General features: G+C 39.6%; 1 protein-coding gene and 1 non-coding gene across 3 annotated transcripts in view; both read left to right on the top strand.

Annotated features, from left to right (window-relative positions):
• The window catches only part of LOC125104166 (uncharacterized), a 244,096-nt gene that overhangs the window by 131,549 nt on the left and 86,301 nt on the right, over window positions 1-26,246 (top strand). The gene's annotated exons all lie outside the window — the stretch shown is intronic.
• LOC125105915 (small nucleolar RNA SNORA40) lies at window positions 15,207-15,332 on the top strand. The gene has a single exon (XR_007129154.1). It is a non-coding gene; the product is annotated as a small nucleolar RNA SNORA40 (small nucleolar RNA).

The following is a 26,246-nucleotide window of genomic DNA, read 5'->3' as shown; positions in this document are numbered from 1 at the left end:
GTAAATAGAAGAGGGTTAAATAACCTGGGCGAGGTAGGAGTCTGTCTTTGAAACAGGAACCTGAAGGGCACACAGCTGGCTCAGTCAGTGGAACATGTGACTCTTGATCTCAGGGTTGTGAGTTCGAGCTCCATGTTGGGGTATAGAGTTTACTTAAAGAAAAAACAACTTGAGAGCAGAAATGCTATCAGAAGGAGCCTCGGTTTATGGTTTCTGGAATGAGTGCGTCTGTTGGAGAGCAGGACCGTAGAGCCATTATTAAGCCATTCTAAGAAATACACTAAAATTTTCCAACATTCAACATGGGGCTCGAAGCTGGGACCCTTGTGCGGGTCCTGTGGCTGATGGAAGGTATCCTGTCTGGGGCTCAGCTCTCCGGGGGCTGGCTTGTGTGGGACTCCACGGTGCAGAGGAGCAGGCGGCCTTCCTCTCATTTGCTGTTGGCCTATTGTCGCTTCCCGTGTTTGTTCAGTAGGCTTATAGGTTATGCTAGTCAGTGTTAATTAAAACAGCAGCTACAAAATTGACACCTGGCTTAAAAAGATTCCTACGAAGAACCATAGGTTGAAGGTAATGATGATGCTAACACAAATGAGCTGTGAAAAATTGGCAGAGCTGAGACTTCCCTCAGTACCAGCTATTATCAACTATGAAATTAGCCCAAGAGTGAATTTTGTCTAAGAAAATTGTTCTCCTCTGTGGGCTGCTGTTGGGGTTACAAAACCCCTCCCAAGCGGAGGAGGTGTCATTGCTGATGGCCACTCCTAGGGGTGCCCCGAGTGCTTCTGGGCAACAGTGGGTGACACCCGCCGGGGGGGTATGGCCATGTCACTAGTCCAGTTTCTACTTTAGATTCTTTCTAACCTGCATTTACTGAGTATCCCTCAGGTACCAGGCACCAGGCTAGTGTGATAAAGACAAAGCCTTTCAAGAGCTTACAGTCTAAAAGGGTCTCATTCTTATGCTAAAATGATAGACTAAGAATTTTTTAGTTTTAGGGGATTTGTGGAGTATCTCACCCAACCCTATTACTGTTTAGGTTAGGACTTCTCTGCCACACACTGCACACTGATGGCGTGTTGTCGGTACCTAGGAGCCATTGAAATTTCTCCCCTGACTTGGTAGCATCGCAAAATCGTATCCAGTTTTTCCTTTCTTCATTGCTGTTTACAGTTGAGTTCTCAGTCCTGATTTTCTAACTTGCATTTTTTCCCAGGAGGCATTGCTAATCTATTCCAGCCTGGAAAAAAAAAGTCCCCCAACTTCAGGCTCTAAATCATGTAAAATGAATGAGTTTTCTTTAAAAAAAAAATTGCATGTGTGAAGTTCTGTGTATTGACTTATTTTTTGAATGCAGAGTATCTTTGCCTGCATAGACTAATAGAAATTATAGCATCTAAGCATGGCCTTGCTGGGCCTTGACATCACTTCCCACTCCTTACATTGAACAGAAGGCAGCGTTCCCTGTGGGTACATCAAGGTTCATCATTTATGGTCAATGGATTGTTTTTCAGTTACGTAAGAAACCCAAGAAGTTCTCACTTTCTAAAAAATAATGTAATATGTACTTCAGGCTTGGAATATTATAAACAGAGTTGGCTTATTAAATGTTCATATGTTCCTCTGCACTGTTCTCAAGCAAGTTAAACAGATCAAGGAGGAGTCTCTCCCATTTAAAAATATCCAAACTCTCCTTATGTTTGTGTTCAAATTATTTTTGTAATAATTGGTGAGAGCAGTGTTATCTGAAAGTTTAGTGTGTGTTATCCCCGCCCCCTTTGGTGGTGATGGTGGGATATTAGATTAAAAAGTAGGGTTTCCTCAAGAGTATTAATAATGAAGACATAATGGTCTTCAGCTGTAATTTATTGCAAATTACATTAAAAGTAGATGAAAGGGAACACAACTATTTTAATGTTTCAGTAGAGGGAACCTTTGAAAAGTAAGAAAAATAGAAAGGAAAAGAAACTATCCATAGCTTCATCATTGAAATAAAAGTTCTATTTCAAGAGTATTTTTTAAAGTAACACGGTTTTGATTACCTTGCACTATTGCTTGGCCAGTGGGTACTCGTAAAGGAAAGGTGTATCGCTGAAAGTGGGGTGGGTGACATCTGCATTACTCTTTTTTTTTTTTTCCAGAGAAGGCAGCTTTTTAATTTTTTATTTTTTCAGCATAACAGTATTCATTATTTTTGCACCACACCCAGTGCTCCATGCAATCCGTGCCCTCTACAATACCCACCACCTGGTGCCCCCAACCTCCCACCCCCCACCCCTTCAAAATTCTCAGATCGTTTTTCAGAGTCCATAGTCTCTCATGGTTCACCTCCCCTTCCAATTTCCCTCAACTCCCTTCTCCTCTCTAACTCCCCTTGTCCTCCATGCTATTTGTTATGCTCCACAAATAAGTGAAACCATATGATAATTGACTCTCTCTGCTTGACTTACTTCACTCAGCATAATCTCTTCCAGTCCCGTCCATGTTGCTACAAAACTTGGGTATTCATCCTTTCTTTTTTCTTTCTTTTTTTTTTTACAGCTTTATAAACATATATTTTTATCCCCAGGGGTACAGGTCTGCGAATCACCAGGTTTACACACTTCACAGCACTCACCATAGCACATACCCTCCCCAATATCCATAACCCCACCCCCCTCTCCAAACCCCCTCCCCCCATCAACCCTCAGTTTGTTTTGTGAGATTAAGAGTCACTTATGGTTTGTCTCCCTCCCAATCCCATCTTGTTTCATTTACTCTTCTCCTACGCCCTCAACCCCCCATGTTGCATCTCCTCTCCCTCATATCAGGGAGATCATATGATAGTTGTCTTTCTCCGATTGACTTATTTTGCTAAGCATGATACCCTCTAGTTCCATCCACGTCGTCGCAAATGGCAAGATTTCATTTCTTTTGATGGCTGCATAGTATTCCATTGTGTATATATACCACATCTTCTTTATCCATTTGTCTGTAGATGGACATCTAGGTTCTTTCCATAGTTTGGCTATTGTAGACATTGCTGCTATAAACATTCGGGTGCACGTGCCCCTTCGGATCACTACGTTTGTATCTTTAGGGTAAATACCCAGCAGTGCAATTGCAGGGTCATAGGGTAGTTCTATTTTCAACATTTTGAGGAACCTCCATGCTGTTTTCTCTTTTTTTTTTTTTTTAAGATTTTATTTACTTATTTATTTGACAGAGAGAGAGATCACAAGGAGGCAGAGAGGCAGGCGGGTGGGGTGGGGGAAGCAGGCTCCCTGCCAAGCGGAGAGTCCCATGCAGGGCTCGATCCCAGGACCCTGAGACCATGGCCTGAGCCGAAGGCAGAGGCTTAACCCACTGAGCCACCCAGATGCCTCTGCATTACTCTTTGAACAGTTAAATTGTTTTTCTTTGAAATAGGCGAAAACGACTCCAATAAGAAATGCTCTGAGAAAATGGAAGACTAACCTATTTTGACAGAAATAGTGCAGAGATGTGTCTAAGAATATGATTTTGTTATAGTATTTTAGCCCTGGGTGGGAAAATTTCAGTTTAACGTTGGTGGTTGAGAGCTGTTCCTCCCCTTCGCTCACTCCATTGGGTAGAGCAGCAGTTCTAATGTGAGGTGTATGGAAATTAGGGGCAGGCGTGGGCACACTGTGGATGCACCCGCCTTCTATGGTGGGAATGATGATGTGCAGGCATTCTCAGTGAAACTGGTTTCCTTGACCTTTTCCTTCTGTATTCCTACTCCTTGAGCTTTAAAACAAACTATGTGCATTGAGTGCTTCCTGTTGAGGAAATGGAGGGGGTTTGTGAAGCTCTGTGGGGCTAGAGTCGGGACCCTGGGTGGTAGTGGACACACTTTAGAGAGCTTCAAGACCATGTGTCTGGTTCTCTGATGACTCACCTGCTTTGTAACATCAACATTTCAAAAGCCAGATGCTTATATGGCTAGAATTGTTGGCTCTATTGAATATTGGTTTTCCTACTGTGGAAGAGTCTTATTTTTTTGTGATTGAGCGCTTAACTTTGGGAAGAAACAGTTTTGTGGTGTCTTTTAAAATGTTTTATAAATAAACCTGGTTTAAATAATACTTAATTCTACATGTTCCATTGTCTTTAAAACCCATTTCTGTGGCAATATTCGGCACAATTAGTTACACAATTTAGCTATGCAAGATGTTATTGTAAATTTGAGGTATTTTTATGTTGGTTAAAAGATTAACATGGATTAAATTATTTTTTCTGTATAGTTCTGTGAATTTTAACACGTGTGGATTTTTGTAACCATCCCACAACTGTTTCATCCCCTCAGAGAGGGTCCTCATGCTGCATTCTCTCCTACTCCCTGAATCCTGACAACCAGTGATCTGTTCTCCAGCTCTATAGCTCAGTCTTTGTAAAAATGTTGTTTAAATGGAAGGATGTAGTGTTTAATCTTTTGAAGTGGATTTCTTTCATTCAATGTAATGCCTTTTCATTCAGTGTCATTTCAGTTGTGGGTGTCAATAGCATGTTCCTTCGAATCCCTGAATAGGATTCTGTTGTGTGGAAATATTACAGTGTGTTTGTCCATTAACCTACTGAAGAATATCTGTGTTGTCCTAATTTGTGGGTGTTACAAATAAAGCTAACTGTGAACCTTTGTGTACAGGTCTTTACGTGAACACATGCTTTCATTTCTCTGGGGTAAATACTTGGGAGCGGAATGGCTGGATTATGTGGTAGGTGTACATTTAACCTTCTAAGGAAATGACAAATCATTTTCTAGAGTTAACATTGTGCATTCCCACAAGCCGTGTAGGAGTTTCAGGTGCTTGACATCCTTGTCAGCATTTGATATTATAGTATTTTTTGTTTTAGCCATCCTAATAGATGTGAAATGGTATCGCATTGTGGTTTTAATCTGCAGTTCCCTAATGGCTAATGAACATTTTTTTGTGTTCTTTTTTTTTTTTAAGATTTTATTTATTAATTTGACAGACAGAGATCACATGTAGGCAGAGAGGCAGGCAGAGAGAGAGAGAGAGGGAGAGAGAGAGAGAGGAAGCAGGCTCTCCACTGAGCAGAGAGCCCGATGCGGGGCTCGATCCCAGGACCCTGAGATCATGACCTGAGCCAAAGGCAGAGACTTTAACCCACTGAGCCACCCAGGTGACCCATTTTTTTTGTGTTCTTATCTGCAGCCATTTGTATATTCTTTTTGGTGAAGTGTCTGTTCAAGTCTTTTTTTTTTATTTCTAAAAAATTTTTGCTTGAAGTATAGTTGACATACGATATTGTTCGTTTAGGTGTACAGCATAGTGATTCAACAATTACATACTTCACAAAATGCCATGATAAGTGTAGTTACCATCTGTCATTATACAAAGTTATTATAATATTATTGACTCTGCACCCTCTGCTATACTTTTCATCCCTATGACTTCTTTATTTTGCAACTGGAAGTTTGTACCTCTTAATCCTCTTCACCTGTTGTGACCCCCTCCACCACCAGTTTCTTTTCCTCTGTATTTATGAGTCTGTTTCTGTTTTTGTTATTGTTGCCATATGTTTGTTTTTAGATTCCACATCGGTGAGATCATATGGTATCTTTCTCTGACTTTTTTTATTTGGCATAATACCCTCTAGGGCCATCTATCTTGTCTCAAATGGCAAGATTCCATTCTTTTTTTGTGGCCAAGTAATAATCCATTGTGTATGTATACCACATCTTTATCCATTCATTATCAGTGGATGCTTTGGGCTTTTCCATACCTTAGCTATTATAAATAAGGCTGCAATAAACATAATGGTGCATTTATCTTTTTGAATTAGTGTTTTTATTTTCTTTGGGTAAATGCCCAGAATTACTGGATCATATGGTATTTCTGTTTTTATTTTATTATTTTATTTTATTTTATTTTCTGTTTTTATTTTTTTGAGGAACTTCTGTACTAGTCTATATAGTGGCTGCACCAATTTACATTCCCACCAGCAATGCGTGAGAGTTCCCTTTTCTCCACATCCACCCCAACATTTGTTATTTCTTCTTTTCTTGTTACTAGACATTCTGACTGCTGAGATGTGCTCACTCATTGTGATATTGATTACCATTTTCCTAAGGAATAGTGATGTTGAGCAACTTTTCATGTGTCTGTTGGCCATCTATAGGTCTTCTTTGGAAAAGTGTCTATTCAGGTCCTCTGCCATTTTTCAACTGGAGTACTTGCTTTTTGGTGTCGAGTTATAGGATTTTAAAAAAAATATATTTTGGATATTAACTTTTGTCAGCTATAACATTTGCAAAAATCTTCTGGTCAGTAGGTTGATTCTTCATTTTGTTGATGGTTTCCTTTGCTATGCAAAAGTCTTTTAATGTAGTCCCAATTGTTCATTTTTGCTTTTGTTTCTGTTAATGGAGGAAATAGTTTCAGGAAATATTGCTAAGGCTGATGTTCAAGAGTTTACTGCCTGTATTTTCTTTTAGGATTTCACATTTAGGTCTTTCAACCATTTTGAATTTATTTTTGTGTGGTGTAAGAAAGTAGTCCAGTTTCATTGTTTTGCATGTAGCTCTGCAGTGTTCTCAACACCATTTATTGGAGAGACTGTCTTTTTCCCATGGTATATTCTTGCCTCCTTTGTTGTAGATTAATTGACCATATATGTGTAGGTTTATTTCTGGACTCTCCAGTCTGTGTCATTGATCCATGTGTCTGTTTTTGTGCCAGTACTATACTGTTTTGATTATAGCTTTGTTGTATAATTTGAAATCTAGAATTGTAATACCTCCAGCTTTGTTCTTTCTCAAGATTGCTTTGGCTATTTGGGGTCTTTTATGGCTCCATATAAATTTTAGGGTTATTCATTCTAGTTGTGTGAAAAATACTATTGGTATTTTGATAAGGATTGCATTGAATCCTTTAGATTACTTTGGGTAGTTTTGAAATTTTAACAATATTTTTCCAATCCATGAGCATGGTATATCTTTTCATTTACTTGTGTTGCCTTCAGTTTCTTTAATCAGTGTCTTATAGTTTCAGAGTATAGTTCTTTCACTTCCTTGGTAACATTTATTCCAAGTATTTTATTTTATTTTATTTTTTGGTGAAGTTATAAAGGGGATTGTTTTCTTAATTTCTCTTCCTGCTAGTCTCTTAATACTGTAAAAAAATGATACATTTCTGTATGTTAATTTTGTATCCTTCAATTTTACTGGATTCATTTAGTGTAATAGTTTTTTGGTAGAGTCTTTACAGTTTTCTGTATAAAATGTCTTGTCATCTGCAAATAGTAAAGTTTTAGTTTTTCCTTACCAGTTTGAGTGCTTTTATTTCTTTTTCTTATCTGATTGCTGGAGCTCTGACTTTTAGTATTGTATTGAATAAAAGTAGCAGAAGTAGACATCCTTTTCTTATTCCTGATCTTAGATGAAAAGGTTTCAGCTTTTCACCATTGCGTATGATATTAGGTGTAGGCTTGTCATATATAGCCTTTATTATGTTGAAGTATGTTCCTTCTAAACCCACTTTGTTGAGACCTTTATCATGAGTGATGTTGAATTTTGTTAAATGCTTTTACTCCATCTATTGAGATGATTATGTGATTTCTATCCTTCATTTTGTTATTGTGGTGTGTCATTTTGATTGATTTATGGATATTGAACCATCTGTGCCCTGCTGAGATCAGTCTTAACTTGATCATGATGACTGATCCTTTTAATGTGTTGTTGAGTTTGGTTTTGTTAGTATGTGTTGAGGATTTTTGCATCTGAGTTCATCAGAGATATTGGTTTGTAGTTTTATTTTTTTGTAGTGTCTTTGTCTGGTTTTGGTATCAGGGTAATGCTGGCCTTTTAGAATGAATGTGGATGTGTTCTTTCCTCTTCTATTTTTGGGAATAGTTTGAGAAGAATGGGTATTACTGTTCTTTAAAACTTGGGTAGAATTCATCTGTGAATCCATCTGTTCCTGAACTTTTGCTTGTTGGGAGTTTTTTGATTACTGTTTCAATTTCATTACTAGTAATCAGTCTATTTGGATTTTTTATTTCTTGTTTCAATCATGGAAGTTTTGTTGGTTGTTTTTGCTTTTTTAGAAATTTATTCATTTCTTTTTAGGTTGTCTAATTTGTTGGTATGTAACTTTTTATAGTAGCCTCTATTTATAATCCTTTGTATTTCTGTGGCATTTATTGTAACTTCTTTTCATTTCTAATTTTATTTGAATGAGTCCTTTCTCTCTTGCTCTCTTTTTATGAGTCTGGTAAAAGGTTTATCAGTTTTTTATTTATCTCTTCGAAGAACCAGATTTTAGTTTCATTGATCTTTTCTACTGTTTCTTAAGTCTCTGTTTTGTTTGTTTTCAAGTCTTTTGTATATTTTTACTTGAGTTGTTTCTTTTCTTGGTTTAGCTTTCATTTTTTAAAAAAACATGTTTTGGATAAAAATTCTTTGTTGCAGGTGCCTGGGTGGCTCAGTGGGTTAAGCCTCTGCCTTCAGCTCAGGTCATGATCTCAGGGTCCTGGGATCGAGTCCCACATTGGGCTCTCTGCTCAGCGGGGAGCCTGCTTCCTCCTCTCTCTCTCTCTGCCTGCCTCTCTGCCTCCCTGTGATCTCTGTCAAATTTAAAAAAAAATTCCTTGTTGCCTATGTGATTTGCAAATATTTTCCCTAATCTGTATCTTACTTTTTAATTCTTGTAGCAATGTTTTTCTTAGAGCAAGAATTTTTAAATTTGGAAGTGTGGTTTATCTTTATAGTCTTTTAATGGCTCATGCTTTGGGGGTAATGTCCAGGTACTCTTTGTTTAATGCACATCATACCAATTTTCCTTTGCTTTCTTCTAAAAAGTTTATAGTTTTACATTTTATGCTTAGATCCATATGCTCTATTTTGAATTTATAGTTTATAAGATCTGAGGTTTAGGTCAAGGTTGGATATCTAATTGTTTCAGTACTGTTGAAAAGACAGTCTTTTGTCCATTGAATTGCCTTTCCACCTTGGCCCCAAATCAGTTGGCTTGGTATTTGTGTGGGTCAGTTTCTCCAGCTCTTCCTATTTCTCTGAGGTTCCCTTTCTTAGTCCTCCAGACACAAAGATGGGTCTTTAGAATGGGGCAGTGCACTTCCTGTGACTGTCTCCATTCTGGGCCAGGGGGCAGGAAGACAGAGAGCAGCAGACTCACATGGTGAGAGTGTAGCTCTTCTGATCAGTGAGGAAGAAAGGTTCCTTTCCCTCAAGGTTTAGGTGACTGTTTCCCTCTGCTCACTACCACCTTGTGATTGATTACCTAGGCCTGGGAACCTAGAACACAGAGAAATAAAAAAGAATAATGAGGAATTTCCCCCCATTCTAGGAATCACTTTTCCTGCTTTTTAAGCTAGAACTTGGAGTATTTATGGATTTTTCCCACTCTGTCTATATTCTGGTGCTTGCTCATGTTCAGGAGTGGGGCTACCTCGATTCCAGGCTGGGAGATTTTGGAGGAAAACATGGGGAAATTCGTCACTGGTTGGGTAATACTTTGAGTTTTACTCTTCTCCCCCCTTGAGCCTGTTGTGGTCATTTACTTTCCAGAGCCAGCTCTCAAACAGCTGTTTCAGATACTCTGTCCAGGTGTTACAGCTGCTTGCAGTGAAGAGGCTGGATGGAGTGTGCCTCCTTCATCTTGCCTGAGACCAGACTCCCCTATGTTGTTTTGAAATACAAAACTTGGAGTACTGTTTTGGGTGGGTTACATAAACCTTAAAATAATAGGTATTCTTTGGACAGTTGTTTCTCACAGGCTTTCTTTTTTTTAAGTCATAGTATCTTGGCTGAATTGATTTATTTACATTTGTAAATATGAGAACAGAGTGGAAACCTTGTGGTTTGTGGAAATTGTGTGTTGAGATTACAGTGAGATTTTCTTCCTACTAAAAAATGAGCAAATGTTGAAGGCAAACATTTTAGTACTGTATGCAGATTTACACTTAGTATTGTGTGTTTTTAGTCTCACTACTGCACCTGGATGCACTTGGGAGGCCGGAACCATTTAATATGCTGTCTACATTGTAATTCTTACCTTTTGTGATAGCAAGAATTGTCTGACTTTATACCCTCAACATCCAGTATTGAGTTGCCTCTGAGATGTGAGTTGACATATCTACATTCTGAACCCCTTGCTTAAGCTTTGAGAGGAATTAGAAGACTTAGGGAAGTCCTAAAAAGAGTGACAAATTATTAACATATTCATTCTCTTCTGACTTAAAAAAAATATGGACTAAATATAATTTTCCAGACAGCTGGTAAAAAGCAAATATAGCGCCGTGGCCTCCTAGTGGAAACAACTACATGGTCTAGGAATTAGCTAATTTAGGTAATTATTTATCAGTAGAAACCCATTAAAAATTAGTGAGGGAGGAATCAACTGTCGGTGATCATAAATCTCTTGAAATCAACCTCAGGAGGCCCTGTTAATGGGAGCACAGCAGGTTATAGGAGCAGACAATTAGAAAGGCCGAGTTTAAGGTAATTAAGAATAACTCCTTTGGCATTAAAAATATAGAAAGTGACAGTAATATATGAAGAGGGAAGATAGTTGCATAATCCTGTGGTATCCCTTTATAGATACATCACAGTGGTCATTGTTATTGGTGTTTTTATGCTTTTGGCATCTATTTTACACAAAATGATTGAGTCTTTGAGGACTCTTCCATTGGCTCTCCTAGCGTTCCCATGCTTTTCCTATTTAAGACTATTAATGATTGTGATCATTTATGGACCTCTGTAACAGACCCTGTCCTGAGCACCCTCCAGTGTTATCCCATGTCTTCCTCACCAGAGCCTTGTGAGACTGGTCTGTTTGACAGGAGAGGGATTGGGCATGTGGTGGGTCAGCGCTGAGGACGGAATTCATGTGGTCTGGCTCTGGAGCTTTGCTTTACTTTTAACTTTTTAGCTATAAGATTACTGAGTTGCAGGGGGGAAGATTCTCAGAAGGAGGGGATTGAGAAGTCCAAATTAAATACTAAAAATTAAATTAATTTTATGAAAATTTTATGAATTTATGAATTTTATGAAAATAAAGAATATTTTGACTAGGTGTGTAGGAGCTTCAAAAATCATATGCTGCGTTTAGTGATTATCCAGCTTAAATCGAAGAGGGAACGGGAACAGTCTCTGTTTTATGATTCATTCTGTTATCAGAATGTTTCTTCTGCCAGTTTTCCCCATGTTAGCTTAGTGTAAGTAACTGCTTTCTATCACCACCCGCTTCCTAAGTACATCTCGCTTGGTAGAACTGTGCCACAGTGAGCTTCGGTAACCTGGTGCCAGGGGACTGCATCTAAAGGAAGAATCAGATGGGTTGAGGTTCGTGGAAGTAGGAACTTGGCACTTTTTTCATATGGGTAATTCAGGGTCCTAATACACTTAGTATTTTAAGCTTCCCAAATGATAGTAGGAAATGAGTCTTTATGAGTGTTCAAAAGAGATGACTCCTCTCTGAGTTTCCTTCTTGTTATTGCAATGAATTAAATTGCTCTTAAACCAGTTGATTGATTTTATACTTCTAAGAGAGATTAAGACCCTTAAGGAATTGAGGAATGGTGTTAACATCCTGTCCAGATGGATATTTGTGCCTGGATGTTCGTGTTTATCACATTTTTCTTTGTGAATCTACAGACAGCAGCCAACTTGGAGTCGGCCAGACAACTTGTGTGGTATCCTTCCTTCCTATGAACAATTTTGGCTGATAGCTAAGCATAGATAAGATCTTTTCTTGATGCCTACAGAGCTGTTTTCCTCTTTTTGATAAGTGACTTCATAATTCTAGGCCAAGCACATACTAAAATCATTGTGGGAAAAAGTCTTAAAAAGTCAAAATTTGAGGGCTATCAAAATTGTATCCTTTGTCTAACTCCACATACTTGGTTGCTAGTAGTTTATCCTCATTGCATAGACATTTGACAAGTGTTTGAGATAAAGTTTTTATTTCTGTTCCTAAAAGTGGATCCTAAGTAGAGGGATCTAAGAGTGGAACTGGTAGTGAGAAATGGGCTCAGCGGTATCTGGTGGCGAAGTTGCACAGTCCTCTCTCTGAAGATGTCTCCAGATTCACCTTTCATTCGCATGGCACCAGACTAAGTGACCACTTAAAACCAGACCACTTTATTCTGTTCTTCTGGAGCCGTTGGTATTCTTGGGACATTACATAGATATAAAATATAAATACAGAAACCAAGGAAGACCCAGCTTCATTGTAATGCCTTAGGAAAATCTTATAACAGATCGAGCTTAAAATGTGAATTCTGACCGTAGCCTTATTTCTTCTCACTTGGATACTAGTTGACCGTCCCATTCTGCCCCTGCACCCTGTTCAGTTTCCCCTTTGCCACCATAATTTCTGTGCTGCAAAGCATGTTTAACCATGTCCTCCTCCTGCTTGAAACATTTGCAAGGCTCCTTACAGCCTATGGGAGAAAGTCCAGGGTAATTTCTGTGGCCTTCCAGACCTCTGGTGGGAACCTGGGCATCCACGTTATCTGCCAGGCCGGCTTTGAACTTGGTCCTTTTGGCACACCGGGCAGTCTCTCACCTCCCGGTGCTTGCGCTGTTCCCTTTCAGTGCTTCCCTTAACACCTTCTGGTTCTGGAAGATTTTACTCAGGGGGGTGCCTTCTTCTAACACCCGCTAGATTGAGTGGTGTGCCCAGCTCCTGAACTCCTGTGACACTCTGTATCTCCCCGTCTTTGTTCCCTGTCACTGGATTGTATTTGTCTGTTGATGTGAGGGTGCTGTGAATTCCTTGAGAGCAGGGCGCCATGTCTTAACTACCCGTTCCCTCAAGCCTGACACGGTAACTGACACATTATAGATATTGTGCTCAGTGCGTGTTAATGCCTAGTGATAGAGTTACCTTCCAGCTCCCAAATTCCCAGCCCCGAGAATGTTTCGGGGAGGAGCTGAGAGGACTCTGTTACTCAGAATTTATTCTAGCTCTCATTTTATTTTCATTTTACTTGATGCTTTTAGTTAGCCTTTTTAAAAAACGTTTTTATTTTTCATCTTTGACAACCAAATAAATAAAACCTTTTTAGTAATTAACATCATATTAATAGCTACAAAATGCCTAATACATACATTAACACTAATTTTCCCAACAATGGGAGTGAGCACTGTTTACATGTTATGGTTGTAGAAACTGAGGCCTGAGAGAGGTAAATTAGTCTGCCCAAGGTTTTACCTACAGTTAGTAGTCATTAGAACCAGGATTCAAATCTGGGTTTGAATCTGGACATTATGTACATTTCATTGTCCCATTTTGCCCTTAAAGAAAGCTGATGTTTGTGTACTAATTTAACGCCCAGCAGGAAGTCCTCTGCTGTCAGGCAGTGCTGAAATGATAGAAGGCTTGCTGTTAGTTTGATGACCCTCTTTGAAGTAGAAAGGAATAATCCTTTTAAAAAGGTGAACAGAAATCAACATAGAAGTAGAATTATTTTCTGTTTAGTTTCTCCATTTGGGTTTTGATTCTAGCTTTAAACAAAACCTGTCCATCGAGTTAAAATGAAGAAGGTGTTCCTGACCTTTCTTTTCTATACCCTGTAAGTTTCTGGTTCTCCCCAAAGACAGCAGTGCCCCCCAACCGCCGCCCCACCAGCTTTGTGGAATTATTCTCTTTATGTTAGACATCATCTTTTGCACATAATACCTTAGTTATTTTGACAGTAAGAGGTGGAGGAAGGTGTCCAGTAGCATTTCTACAAAGATGTAAGAAAATAATGCCTCTCCCCTCTATCAGACAAGTTGTTGTAAAGCAACTCTACTTCTTCAAAATAAAATGACGATATCGAGGAGGATAAAAATGCTGTGGCATAGAAATCGCAATGTGGTTCAAGTGACAGTGACAACCAGGGTGAGTTCAGATCCTAGATCTTCCAATGACGCTTACCAACAATTCGCCTGGCTGGTAAAGCACCGAGAAGCTCTCCGCGAGCAGCTTGAGTTGTGCCGTGTTCCTGGCGTTTATTTCCCCCACGCCCCCTCCACAGGGTCCCCCTTGCCTGCTTTCCTGGGTTTGTACTTCTGGCCCCACTCACTCCCCAGTTCAGCTCCCAGAGTGGATCAGATGTTTCAAGAATGAAATGTCTTCTGTGCCCAAAGGAAAATATTGGAAAAGATGTATTCCGATTTAAAAGGCTATTTAGTAATGACATGGATGTGTGACAAACAGTGAATCATAAAATATGTTTTAATACTACAAAACTTTTTTTTAAAAGATTTTATTTATTTATTTGACAGAGATCACAAGTAGGCAGAGAGGCAGGCAGAGAGAGAGACCGATGTGGGGCTCGATGCCAGGACGCTGGGATCATGACCTGAGCCGAAGGCAGAGGCTTTAACCCACTGAGCCACCCAGGTGCCCCCTACAAAACTTTTTTTTTTTCTTTAATTAATTTTTATTTTTTCAGCATAACAGTATTCCCCCTACAAAACTTTTTGAAACTGCTTTTTTGCCAAATCTTGCCATGTATGCTTTAAGTATTTTCTAGCGTCTGCAGTGAAAGTTGTGTTCGACTAGTAGGAACATGGATCTGATTCAGCATGGTTGATCTCTCATGTGAAATGTCTGTAGGGAAACCTCTTAGGAGTGGTTGTTCCACAAATCATCAGGGAGGGACTTAGGCTGCTCTGGCTTTTAACATCCTAAGCAGCATAAGGCCATCATCCACGAAATCATGGGACACTATTGGAGCTCGAGCCAAGCTGTCTGCAGGAGGAGGAGAAAAGAAAAGTGGCAAAAGGAACTTCCTGGAATCTCCACCCACTGACTTCTTGAAACTTTTTGGCGACCACTGTCTTCAAGGGAGGCTCAACTGTGGTGTTTAAGTGGGCATGTTGCCAGCCTAAATAAAGTCAGATTTCTGTGACTAAAGAGCAATGGGAGGGCAGTGGACATTAGGTTTAAAAGGGTTGACTCTGCCACCAAGTATGAAGTTTATTTTTTAAGTCATGAATCTGCTTAACTATCTTTTCAGAGTTTAAAGGCAGCCGTATTATGTAAGGATATTTTAAGGAAATATTTCAGTTTTAGGAACTTTTTTTCCCCCAGTCTATGACTGTGCTTTTTGTAAAATGTTCTTTTATTTCTCTTGAATAAATAATCTCTTAATATTATAAATATTAATAATCTGGGCTTAAAAATAGAGTAGGATTGATATTATTACATGCTTCAAAATAAAACACTCTTCGCACTTTTGCTGTTTTTGTTTAGTTTGTGAACAAAGACTTAGACCAAGTGCAAAAAATAAATCCTCTTTTGCAACCCAGAACTCATGGCTCAGTATGAGTTTTGATACAGATAAGAAGGAACAAGATCCGGGGCGCCTGGGTGGCTCAGTGGGTTGAGGCCTCTGCCTTCGGCTCAGGTCATGATCTCAGGGTTCTGGGATCGAGCCCTGCATCGGGCTCTCTGATCAGGGAGCCTGCTTTCCCCTCCCTCTCTGCCTCCTTGTGATCTGTCAAATAAATAAAATAAAAAATCTTCAAGAAGGAAAAAAAAAAAAGAATAAAACACTCTTTCATGCTTCTCCTAAAGGCATATGTTTTAGAAATCGCTGCGAAAAATCATGAGGTCTTTCTCACCGAGCCCCTCCTTTACATGTAATGGGAAACAGCTCTGTCCATCGGGTGGCGAAAACTGCTTCAGGTGTCTGTCGTCATGTTCCAGAGTCAGACATGCTCCTCTGAGGTCCTGTGGTCTCTGCATGAAAAGTTCTGCTTATACTTTTCAACCTGGGAAAATTCTCTTTATCCTCCAGGCTATACTTGACTACTTAGCTTTTCCTCCTAGCTGCCCCCTACCCTCTGCGTCCCATGACCTCCTGACTGGGTGCGGTTGCTTCGGTGCTCCTGCTGAGTGTCCTCTGGGTCCCTGCTGCCCGTGTCACAGTGGGGAACTCCAACAGTGATGGTGTGGAGCCCGTGAGGTGGTCTGTAGGGCGCTCCGATGCTCCCTGCCTGCCTCAGGAAGCACACATAGGGTAGATCCCTTTTTCACACTGTCTTATAATCGCTTCTGCACTTTCCTCTTGCTTTTCTGGATCATAGGTTCCTTCAGGAGAGTTTCCATATTCTGTTCGCTTGAGTTATTCCTGGCACCCTGTGCAGAGTGTGGTGGGTAGTGGGTGCTCAGTGAAGGTCGTGAGTGAGCGAGTGTGAGTGAGGCACCGGGGAGAGGAAGACTGGAGCTCTCCAGCGTCTGCTTTCATCGCACTCAGACGCAGAGACGTTCGGGAGGGGGGTCCCGGCATCTGGCGGGGGGTGCACCGGAGCTGAGCAGGCAGCCAGCTTCCCTACTGATCTTTTGTCTCCGTGAATGAGCTGGCCCTCTTGTAGACACTATGGCATCCTTCTGAAACCTAGAATTCTCTGTCATTGGAGGCCTCTTGAGTTTAGCGGATCTGGATCATTGGCTTCGCTTACTGAGTACCTGCCCTGTGCTGGGCTCTACAGCTGCAGAAGTGATTAAGGGTGGTCCTTGCCTTTAAGTTCTTTTAGGATAGTGGGGACACACACACACACACACACCGTCTTTAGTGTATAAGTGCTTAAGTGAAAGACTGAAGGTATGAACAGAGGAGGGACGTGTGAGTCTTATGTTTTTTCCTTTTTTCTTAAGAACATTAAGTTCTCCTGTGGCAGGTAAGTAATCTACTGTTCCTTAAGCCCTGTTCTTTCCGAGACTTTATAAGCCTGTTTATGTTCACACGCATGAGACACCAGGCTGTTGCTGGCATAATGAGGCAAAAGCAGCACCAGAGGAGACTAGATCGCCTCTACAGGGCTCGGATCTTTGACCACTCCTGCCGCATGTGACAAACACTGAAAATCATGCTGCTTAGATCTTGTCTTCAAGTTCCTGGCAGTCATCCTTAAGGTGATTGCTTGCTAGGAGATAGCTTCTGGGCGCATCACATTCACACTCTAGGAGGTGGAAGAAGAGAGAAAAAAGGGCAGAATTCTGAACAGAGTCAGCTCCCTCTAAGCAACCTTTCTTTGCTTAATTTTCTCCAAACACCTGCGACTGTTTCTCATTGGCCAGAAGTGAGTCATGGGCACTCACCTGGCTGCGGAGTGGGCTCTGAAGGTGGTCTTTAGGTAGATGCCCAGCTTCTCTGATCAGTGTGGGCTCTGTTAGGAACAAGAGGAGGGTGGGTATTGGGTCGTAACAAGCCCCTGTCAGCTACGTGGTGCCTCAAGAAATGTTCTTTGGGTGAATAAATGAGCCAGGCCTGACCCAATCAGGGCCTTTGGTGTAGACACTAAGCATTTAGTTTTCATGGTCTACGGTTTTTGAATCTTAAAATCAGATTGGCTTTTCAGATATCTAGAAAATGAAATATTTGGATTAGCCCTGCCCTCTGAATTGCGGAGTTGGTTTATCTTTGGGCGTGGGGGCCCCCGGGCCGGAATTGTAGGCTCGCTGGAAGAGACAGATTTTGTGTGTGACATAATGGCCATGTCTGGTATTTTACCTTTATTCTTGATTTGTAATAATTTCTTTATGGATTTTACTAAGTTACGGTTAGTTTCATTTACAGAAATAGATAATTTATGTAGTTTTGTATTTATAGACATTATTACATTCGTGGACAGTTCGCAGTCTGTTACTGATGTTACAGAGATTTTTATGTCTTCTGTTTTCACTTCTGTCCTGGGGGCACTTTTCCTCATGCGGATACTAAGGTTGATAGGGCGTAGTTTCCTAAGTGACAGAATGTGCTAGTGCCAGTCTTACACTTCTGTGATATCTTGAAATAGAGCTCTTAAAACAAATAGTGGAAGTTCTAAGTACTTTGAGACTTCCTCAGAATTGAGGATAACAACCTCCAAAATTATCATCATTTGATGCTGTAATGATTTAACAATTATTATGAGAGGATATTGACAGCTTTCTTTTCTCTTCCAGTTTGTGAACATAAATGCAACAGAAAACTGTCTTCATTGTCCGTGATTCTATTTTGGTCATGATGGCCCTGTGAACTTGTACTTTCTAAAAAGAAATGTTCTGTGAGGAACCTTAAAAATAGGTTTTTGTTGGCTTCTTCTTTGGGATGATATTCATGTACTCTGCACGCCATTGAAAATATGCTCTAATACTTCATTCTGTTGTGCTGAGCAATCGGAAATTGGTTTTCCCCAACTCTCTAAACATGAAGAATGGCCTGCTTTTATTAGTTATGTGAAGAAGTAAACTGCAGGGACCCTCAGCTGCAGGATGGCTCTCTCTTCACAGCTGCCGCTCTTCCTTTGTGGATGGCGCCAGTTGCTAAGAGAAGGCTTTGTCTGTTGCGTATAAAATGCACTTTGTTCGGACCTCCCTCGAGCAACTTGAACTGTGTATGAGTCCAGCTGGACATTCCTCAGCAGATGATCATTTAAATGCAGGTCAAATTTAGAACCCAACTTAGTTTAAAAATAGGCACTGCCTTCAGAAAGCTGACCTCTGGTCCATTTGGGGCTTGAGGATCTGATAAGGTATTTCTTGTAATTCCCACAGCTCTGTTTTCGACTCTGAGAGGTGGTACACAGTTAGGCTTGCTGAATCCAGTATCCTTGTAACGTGGGACCCCTATCTTCATGCCATGCCTCCTTTCCTTCCAGTGAATTTGTGGCAAGATGAGAGGTTTTGCATCATGGAATGGAATCTGCCTTCTGTTACATTTTATTGGACGTTTTATTGGCTAGGCCAGGCTGGAGAACATAGGAGATCTAGCAGATGAATTTTAAGGTATTAATATGATAGGTTCTTTTGTTTGGAGCTCAAAGTTTATCAAATGATGTAAGTTAACATTCATCACATGTAAGTGAATAATCAGTCATCAAAATATGGAGTAATTTTCTCATGTCTCATTTAGCACACCCAAGTCTCGGCTTTACGTAAGGTGTTCAGCAGAAAAGTCAATGGGGTAAGGTTGAGGTTGTGAAGAAGTTTATACCTGGCCTTTGTATGCTCAGAGACGCAAGCATATATTGAGCTTGCAGGGATGTATGAATTACTGCCGAAAATTTTGTCCCAGACTGAAACGAAATGGTAAGCTTAGAGTTCCAGATACTTGAATTATTTAGACTTCATTAAAAAAGTAACCCTCAAGGACAGATTTTTTTTCCTTCATTATTTAAAAAGGTAAAACAGATACTTCTTTTTACCCAGTAAAATCTGTCTTCATTTCTGGACACCACTTTTCTTATAGTCTTAATGGTTATCAACTTACTAACAACTTTTATATAAGCTTCGTGGAGGCTCTTACACTTTTAAACAGAGTTAGTGTTTGACATTCAGTCTCTTTGGTACATTTAGCAACACGAAGTTACATATTGTGATCCTCTTTTGTAACATAATTTTTTTACAGTAAAGGGAATGTCTTTCCGATGACCATATGATCTCTCTGATATGAGGAATTTGAGAAGCAGGGCAGGAGGTCATGGGAGGCAGGGAGGGAAAAAAATGAAACAAGATGGGACCGGGGAGGGATACAAGCCATAAGAGACTCTTAATCCCAGGAAACAAACTGAGGGTTGCTTGGGGCTTGGGGGGGTAGGGAGAGGGTGGCTGGATTATGGACATTGGGGAGCGTAAGTGCTATGGTGAATGTTGTGAAATGTGTAAGCCTGATGATTCACAGACCTGTGTCCCTGGGGCAAATAATACATTATGTGTTAATTAAAAAAAAAAGAAAAAGGAATGTTTTTAAAGAGGCAATATGGATTTTTGCTTGCTTTTTTTTTTTTTTTTTTAAAGAGGTCAGAGTATATGGTATATACTGTGTGGGTGTGTGTGTTTGTGGTTCACGTTATAATAGTTGATGAGTTTCTGAGAGAGGTCTACTGTGCATTGCACGGGTAATGTTTGGAAATCTCCCATGATTACCCTGCCATACTCCTAGGATAGAAATGTCATACACTGACATGGTTTGAAACATTTGTGAATGTGTATACACAGTTTTTTCTTTGTTGTACACCTCTTTGGATAAAGGCAAAGTACTTGCAATAGTCATTTTCCATCATAATATAAAAGCTGAAACTATATAAAGTAGAATTTCCTTCAAAGAGGCAGCCTTAGGTATTAAGCAGCTGTGTCATAAAAAACGTTTTTGAAGTTAGTATTTTAATGGGAATGAAGATTTCTGTTCCTGATACTGGAAAGTTTGTTCCTTTAACTTAAAAATACTCTTTATAATGTCTTAATTTTTATACTGCTCTGTAGCTTTCTCAGTGCTTAAGTAATTAACACCCTTTTGGTCCTCAGAGTCATTCTCTTAAATAGGGTATCCACATTTAAAAACCAAAAAAACCCCAAATCCATATATTAGGTACATCTCTAACTGACTGGAAAGGAAGTGTCAACTACAAGTAGATTGTCAGCAGTCTCTTAAATCAGTCTGGAGTTTGTTTTCCCAGCAAACCCTTTATTGTAACAGAAAATTCAAGCAAAATTAAGTGTAGCTCTTAGAAGCAGAGCTATCTCAAGGCACGGTTCTCTGGAGTTTTGATTATGGTTGTCCCATTGCTAGTGATCGTCATTCATTCATGGTTTTCCCTTGAGTCCCTTCTGTGTGCCAGGCATCATCTTGGGGACATTGTATTTTCACACTTGACACTGTGCTTGTCTTTAGCGAGTTTATGGCTTAGTGGAAGAGACGTGAACAAGAATGTGGTCACACAGTTCAGTACATAGAAGCTTTAAGAAGTGCTCTGGAAACAATGGAACTTGGTCTTCCAATAGTATCAAGAAGCAACCTGATGGCTTGTTAAACACACACACACACACACACACACACACACACACAGAAAAAGCAGGAGATGGGGTGTGCAGGCTGCATTTTTAGCAAATTGTACACAAAAGCCAATTATTTGGAAATATGAGGATGTACTTGATCCTATGATTTAGTTCAGGGTGTGTATAGGTTAAAGGTGGGGAAGCAGAAAGGGGAATGGAGGGAGGAAGAACTCCTGACAAAGATGAGTGGGAGTGTCCAAACTGGGACTTGGAAAGTAGGAAAATGTCCAGACGAACCCTCACTCCTGACAAGAAAGCTGAGTGCATTTCACAAGCTTAAAGTTAGTGTGGTCGGACTATACTAACTGGGGAGATGGGTCACGCCTTCAAGTTGGAAAGACTTGCTGGGTTATCATGTAGGGGCTTTTAGACCACATCAAGCATTTTTAATTTTATGCCTAGTGTAATGAAAAGCCACTGAATGGCTTTAGGCAAGGGTGTACTGTGTCTCTCTAAAGGGTTGCAGTGTGTAGAAGGTATTCGAAGGTAGCGAGAGTAGAGCCGGGAAAGTCAGGTTGCAGTCTGTCTCTGGGACATAAAGGGTTGAGGGCATTTTTTTTTTTTCTTTCCCCAATTAGAGCTGGAATTTTTAGTTTTTGCATTATGGATGATCTTTAGTTCTCCCAATAGAGCATAGGTTCCTTGAGGTCCTGTGGTTGGTTTGGTCTTTTTCCCTGCTGTGTGCCCATAACTTTGAGCAGAGTCTGACACAGAGAAAGTGCTTAGTAAAGATTTCTGAACTGACCACCTGATGGCCCGAGAAGAATGTGCTTCTGTTTCCAGCTCATCTGAGTCCGTCAGCGTCTTCTCCTCTGCTGCCTGCCTGGTGGTCTGACAATATGTAGACCCATCTAATGGTGAGGGGCCACGGCAGTCAGGTCGGCATGGACTCTCGTCCTTGACAACAAGGTCTCTGTCTGCATACTTGGGGAAATATTGGCAGGTACCAGGGCTGAAGTGCAAAGAAGGTCTATTAGCTTAATTTTTGTGCTAGCTGCCTAATGGGATAGCTACAAGAAGGATTTGGCAGGAAGGAGCCAGTGTGGGTTGCTTGGAGTTAGGGGGAGGTCAGACATGCCAGCATATTGGAATGTGGTAGCGGTTTTATTAGTTCAGAAGTTTTAAGTTTCAGTATAACCATGTTTTTTCCAACTATATTAACAGATCAGCTTGATGCTTTATTAAGAAAAAAAGAGGAAGAAACAAGAGGTGGGATTTGAGGCTGCATTGTCAGTATGTAATCAAGGTTCCTTTTTTTTTTTTTTTTTTTTTTAACAGAGATCTTTGACTTTGAAACAGCTTGGCAGATAAAACCGTTCAGTAGTGTGAACATCCAGTGGGCCGAGAGCAGTTTTATTCTCGGATACAGATCATGTTTATGTAAACTCCGAGTATAAATGATTTTCGTTCTCAGGTTGAGACTTGTAGACTGGGTGACAGGACCAGACTTGTGCATTCACTCTTTAATGATGTGAAAGTTCAAGTGTGAAAGAAGCATTTGAGGCACCAATTCTGTCTTTGCTCTCGTGGTCAGGAATTGTGGGGAAATCACCGAGGTGGTTATCTGCGCTGTAAATGGGTCTGTAAGTGACTTCAGTTGTAAAATTTGGGATGAATTTCTTCCTTTTCTCCTTGAGGGAAGTGAATGGCATTTTCAGGCAGTAATCTCCCTTTTTGTTGCTCTGGAAGACAGGGTCTGGGATCTGTTTTCCTTCTGTACTAGTCCCCAGTTTCCAGCTCAGTTCTCTTCAGAGAAGCTCACCGGAGATGGCTGCCCCTCCAGTCCTCCCTTCAAAAACAGTCCGTGAACGGCCACATGCAGACGTGTCAGATACTGTTTTGGTGTTGTGTTGTGAACAATACAGTTGGCATTTTTTTGTGCATGGGACTAGAGACTAGTGAAGTAATTAAATTGATTGACCAGTATGACGGAGGAGACCACCATTATTTCTCTCCAAGGACATCGCATTGACAGATGAAGGGGAGCATTTTGTTATAAGTGTCACTGTGAAAGTAACCCTCATCAAAATATATGACTTGAATTCATATTGGAAACCGGAATTATTGCTTCCTGTGTTACAAACAGTGGAACAAGAGTCATGCCTGTTATGTCAGAAGTGAAGCTGATGTTATAAAGCCCATAGAATTTTATTCAAATGGATTAAGATAAAATCTGTCTACACTTGGAAAATATGTCAGTTTAAGATGAATAAGTTTGGTTCAGCACATATAGTCCTTTGTTGATCTTTAAGTTGATGTATTCAGTGTGTTGTTTGCGTTTGTTAATTTCACTGAAGAACTTTGGTACTCCTGATCGCTGATAATGTTGACAAGACATGGTTTAATATTTAGCACACAAATGGCACATTGGCTCTCATTTTTAAATATGAGTTGTCTCGTTGGGCGGTGTGTGTGAGGTGGGAGTATTAGCAATCTAGAAAATTGAAGCTGTGGAAACTATCCGTTTCAGGTCTTCCTTTCTAATTTGTATACCTTTAGTGTTTTTGCTTGCCTCCTTTTTTGCTGTACTGTGTTAGCCAGAACCTCCAGTTGAACGTTCAGAAGAATGAAAAATGGACCTCCTTATCTTGTTCCTGATGTTGGGGAAAGCTTTCAGTCTTTTACCATTTGTGCAAATACCCTTTGTCAGATTGAGGATGTTCCCTTTCTATTTCTAGTCTGCTGAGGGCTTTTTTTTTTTTTCTCAATCATGAATGGGTGTTGAATTTTTTCTGTATGTTGATATGATCATCCTTTTTGTCCTATACTGTATTAATATACTGCATTAAATTAATTTTCAGATGTTCCATTATTGATTTTCAAATGTTAAAACTAGTTTGTGTCCCTGGGGTGAACCTATTTGGTAACAATATCTAGTCTTTCTTTATTGTTGCTGGATAGGGTTTATTCATTGAGAGTTTTTGTGTACAATATTTATGAGGGATATTGATTTGTTTTCCTTTTTTGTAATGTCTTTGCATTGCTTTAGTATCAGGATAGTATTGAATTCATAGAATAAGTTGATAAGTGTTCTCTGTTCTTCTATTTCCTGGAAGACTTTATGAATAATTGGCATTATTCTTTATAAATGCATGATAGAATTCAGTAGTGAAGCCATCTGGGCCTGGGATTTTCTTTGTGACAAGATTTTAATTTGCCAGTTTAATTTCTTATTATAAGTCTATTCAGATTTCCTGTTCCTTCATGAATCAGTTTTGCTAATTTATTTCTTTCTAGGAATTTGTCCATTTCATCTAAATTGTCTAATTGGGTGCTATATACTTTTTCATAATTATTCTGTAGGGTCAATAGTGATGACTCCTCTTGCATTCCCAGTTTTGGTAACTGGTGTCTTTTACTTTATTTCTTGGTCAGTTTAAAAGTTTTGTCAACTTCATTGACCTTTGTAAATTAAAAGAACCACAGTTGGCTTCATTGTTTTTTCTCTATTGTTTTTCTGTTTTCGGTTTCATTGATTTTTGCTCTAAACTTTAATTCTCTTCCATTTGCTTGGTTTGGATTTGGTTTACTCTATATCTAGTTTCTTAAAGTGGAAATAAATTGAGATCTTTCTTGTTTCCTAACAGCTGTAAAGTTCTAAGAACCAGTTTTAGCTACATCCTATAAATTTTAACATGTTGGGCTTTTGTTTGTTTGTTTTGTTTTCATTCAGTTCAGAACATGTCTTAATTTTGCTTACAGTTTTTTTTTTTTTTTTTTTACCCATCGTTGTTTAGAAATTATTGTTTAATTTCCGAGTACTTGGAGATTTCCTACACTTCTTTCAGTTGTTGCTTTAATTCTTTGGAGTCCCATATTTTGTATTATTTCAGTACTTAAATGTATTTCATGGCATAACAAATGGTCTCTTCTTGAGCCTTGGAAAGAATGTGTAATCTGTTGTCAGACAGAGTGCATTATAGAAATCAGTTAGGTCAGTATGGTTATTAGAGTTATTTAGATGTCCCAATCCTTGCTGATTTTTTTGTCTACTTGCAGTCATTTTGAGTGGACTGTTGAGGTCTCCGGTTAACTGTTGAATTGTCTTTCTCCTATCAGTTCTGCTCATTTTCATTTCATTTTTTGGGGGGCTCTGTTGTTAGATTACACAAACTTTTATAATTATTGTATTTCCCTGATTAATCAACCCTTTTATTGTTTTAAACTATCCCCCCTAATATATTTTTTGTCTTAAAGTACACTTTGTTTAATAATAGTATGGCTATTCCAGCTATCTTATGGTTACTATTTCTGTTATATGTTTTTCAATATTTGAAGGTGATCAGAATGAGTCATGTGTCAATCAATATGAGAATGTTATTGTGTGATCCTATTATACTTTTTTCAAACCTGCCACATTTTGTTTATATCCATGATAGTGATACCACCTGAAAGTAAAAGGAGAACCCTCTTAAAAGTAGCAAACAATTTTAAACTATCATACCTGTGTACAGTTCTGTAAAAGTTAACACCCATATAGAGTCCTATAACTTCTATCACAGTCAGGATGCCAAACAGTTTCCTAACCTTCCCCTAGCCCTCTCATGCTAGCCCTTCATAGTTACCTTCCCTCCACCCCCATCCCCTAGCAACTACTGATCTGTGCTCTATTCCTATTGGTTTGGTCTTTTTTTTTTTTTAATAGGCCTTTTTTTTTTTTTTCCCCATGAAAAATTACCATTTGGGGTGTGCAAATAGCTGACTTTATCCCTCCTGTGACTTCGTATAATTGCTGAAAACTCAAAAGCAAACAACAAACAAAAACTACAGCATGATTAACCTTTTTTCATTAGAGAACTTCCTGTGCTAGTTAAGGAGTTACAGTGTTAGTTTTTTTGTTTTCAATTTTAATTAAAAAAAAAGTTTGTTTTATTAACATATAATGTATTATTTGCCCCAGGGGTTCAGGTCTGTGAATTGTCAGGCTTACACACTTCACAGCACTCACCATAGTACATACCCTCCCCAAAGTCCATAACCCAACCATCCTCTCCATATGCCCCTGCCTCCGGCAACTCTCAGTTTGTTTTGTGAGATTAAGAGTCTCTTACAGTTTATCTCCCTCCCAATCCCATCTTGTTTCATGTATTCCTTACCTATGCCCTAACCCCCCCGCCCTGCCTCTCAAATTCCTCATAACAGAGAGATTGTTCAATAATCGTCTTTCTCTGATTGACTTATTTCACTCAGCGTAATACCCTCTAGGTCTATCCATGTCATTACAAATCGTAAGATTTCATTTCTTTTGATGGCTGCATAATATTTCATTGTCTGTGTGTGTGTGTGTGTGTGTGTGTGTGTGTGTGTATGCCACATCTTTATCCATTCATCTGTTGATGGACACCTAGTTTCTTACCATAGTTTGGCTATTGTGGACATCGCTGCTATAAACATTCAGGTGCACGTGCCCCTTCGGATCACTCCATTTGTATCCTTAGGTTAAATACT

Source organism: Lutra lutra, chromosome 7, assembly GCF_902655055.1.
Source record: "Lutra lutra chromosome 7, mLutLut1.2, whole genome shotgun sequence".
Classification (NCBI taxonomy): Eukaryota; Metazoa; Chordata; class Mammalia; order Carnivora; family Mustelidae; genus Lutra; species Lutra lutra.
Note: the sequence above shows the minus strand (reverse complement) of the source record. Positions and strands in the feature narration are given on the sequence as shown.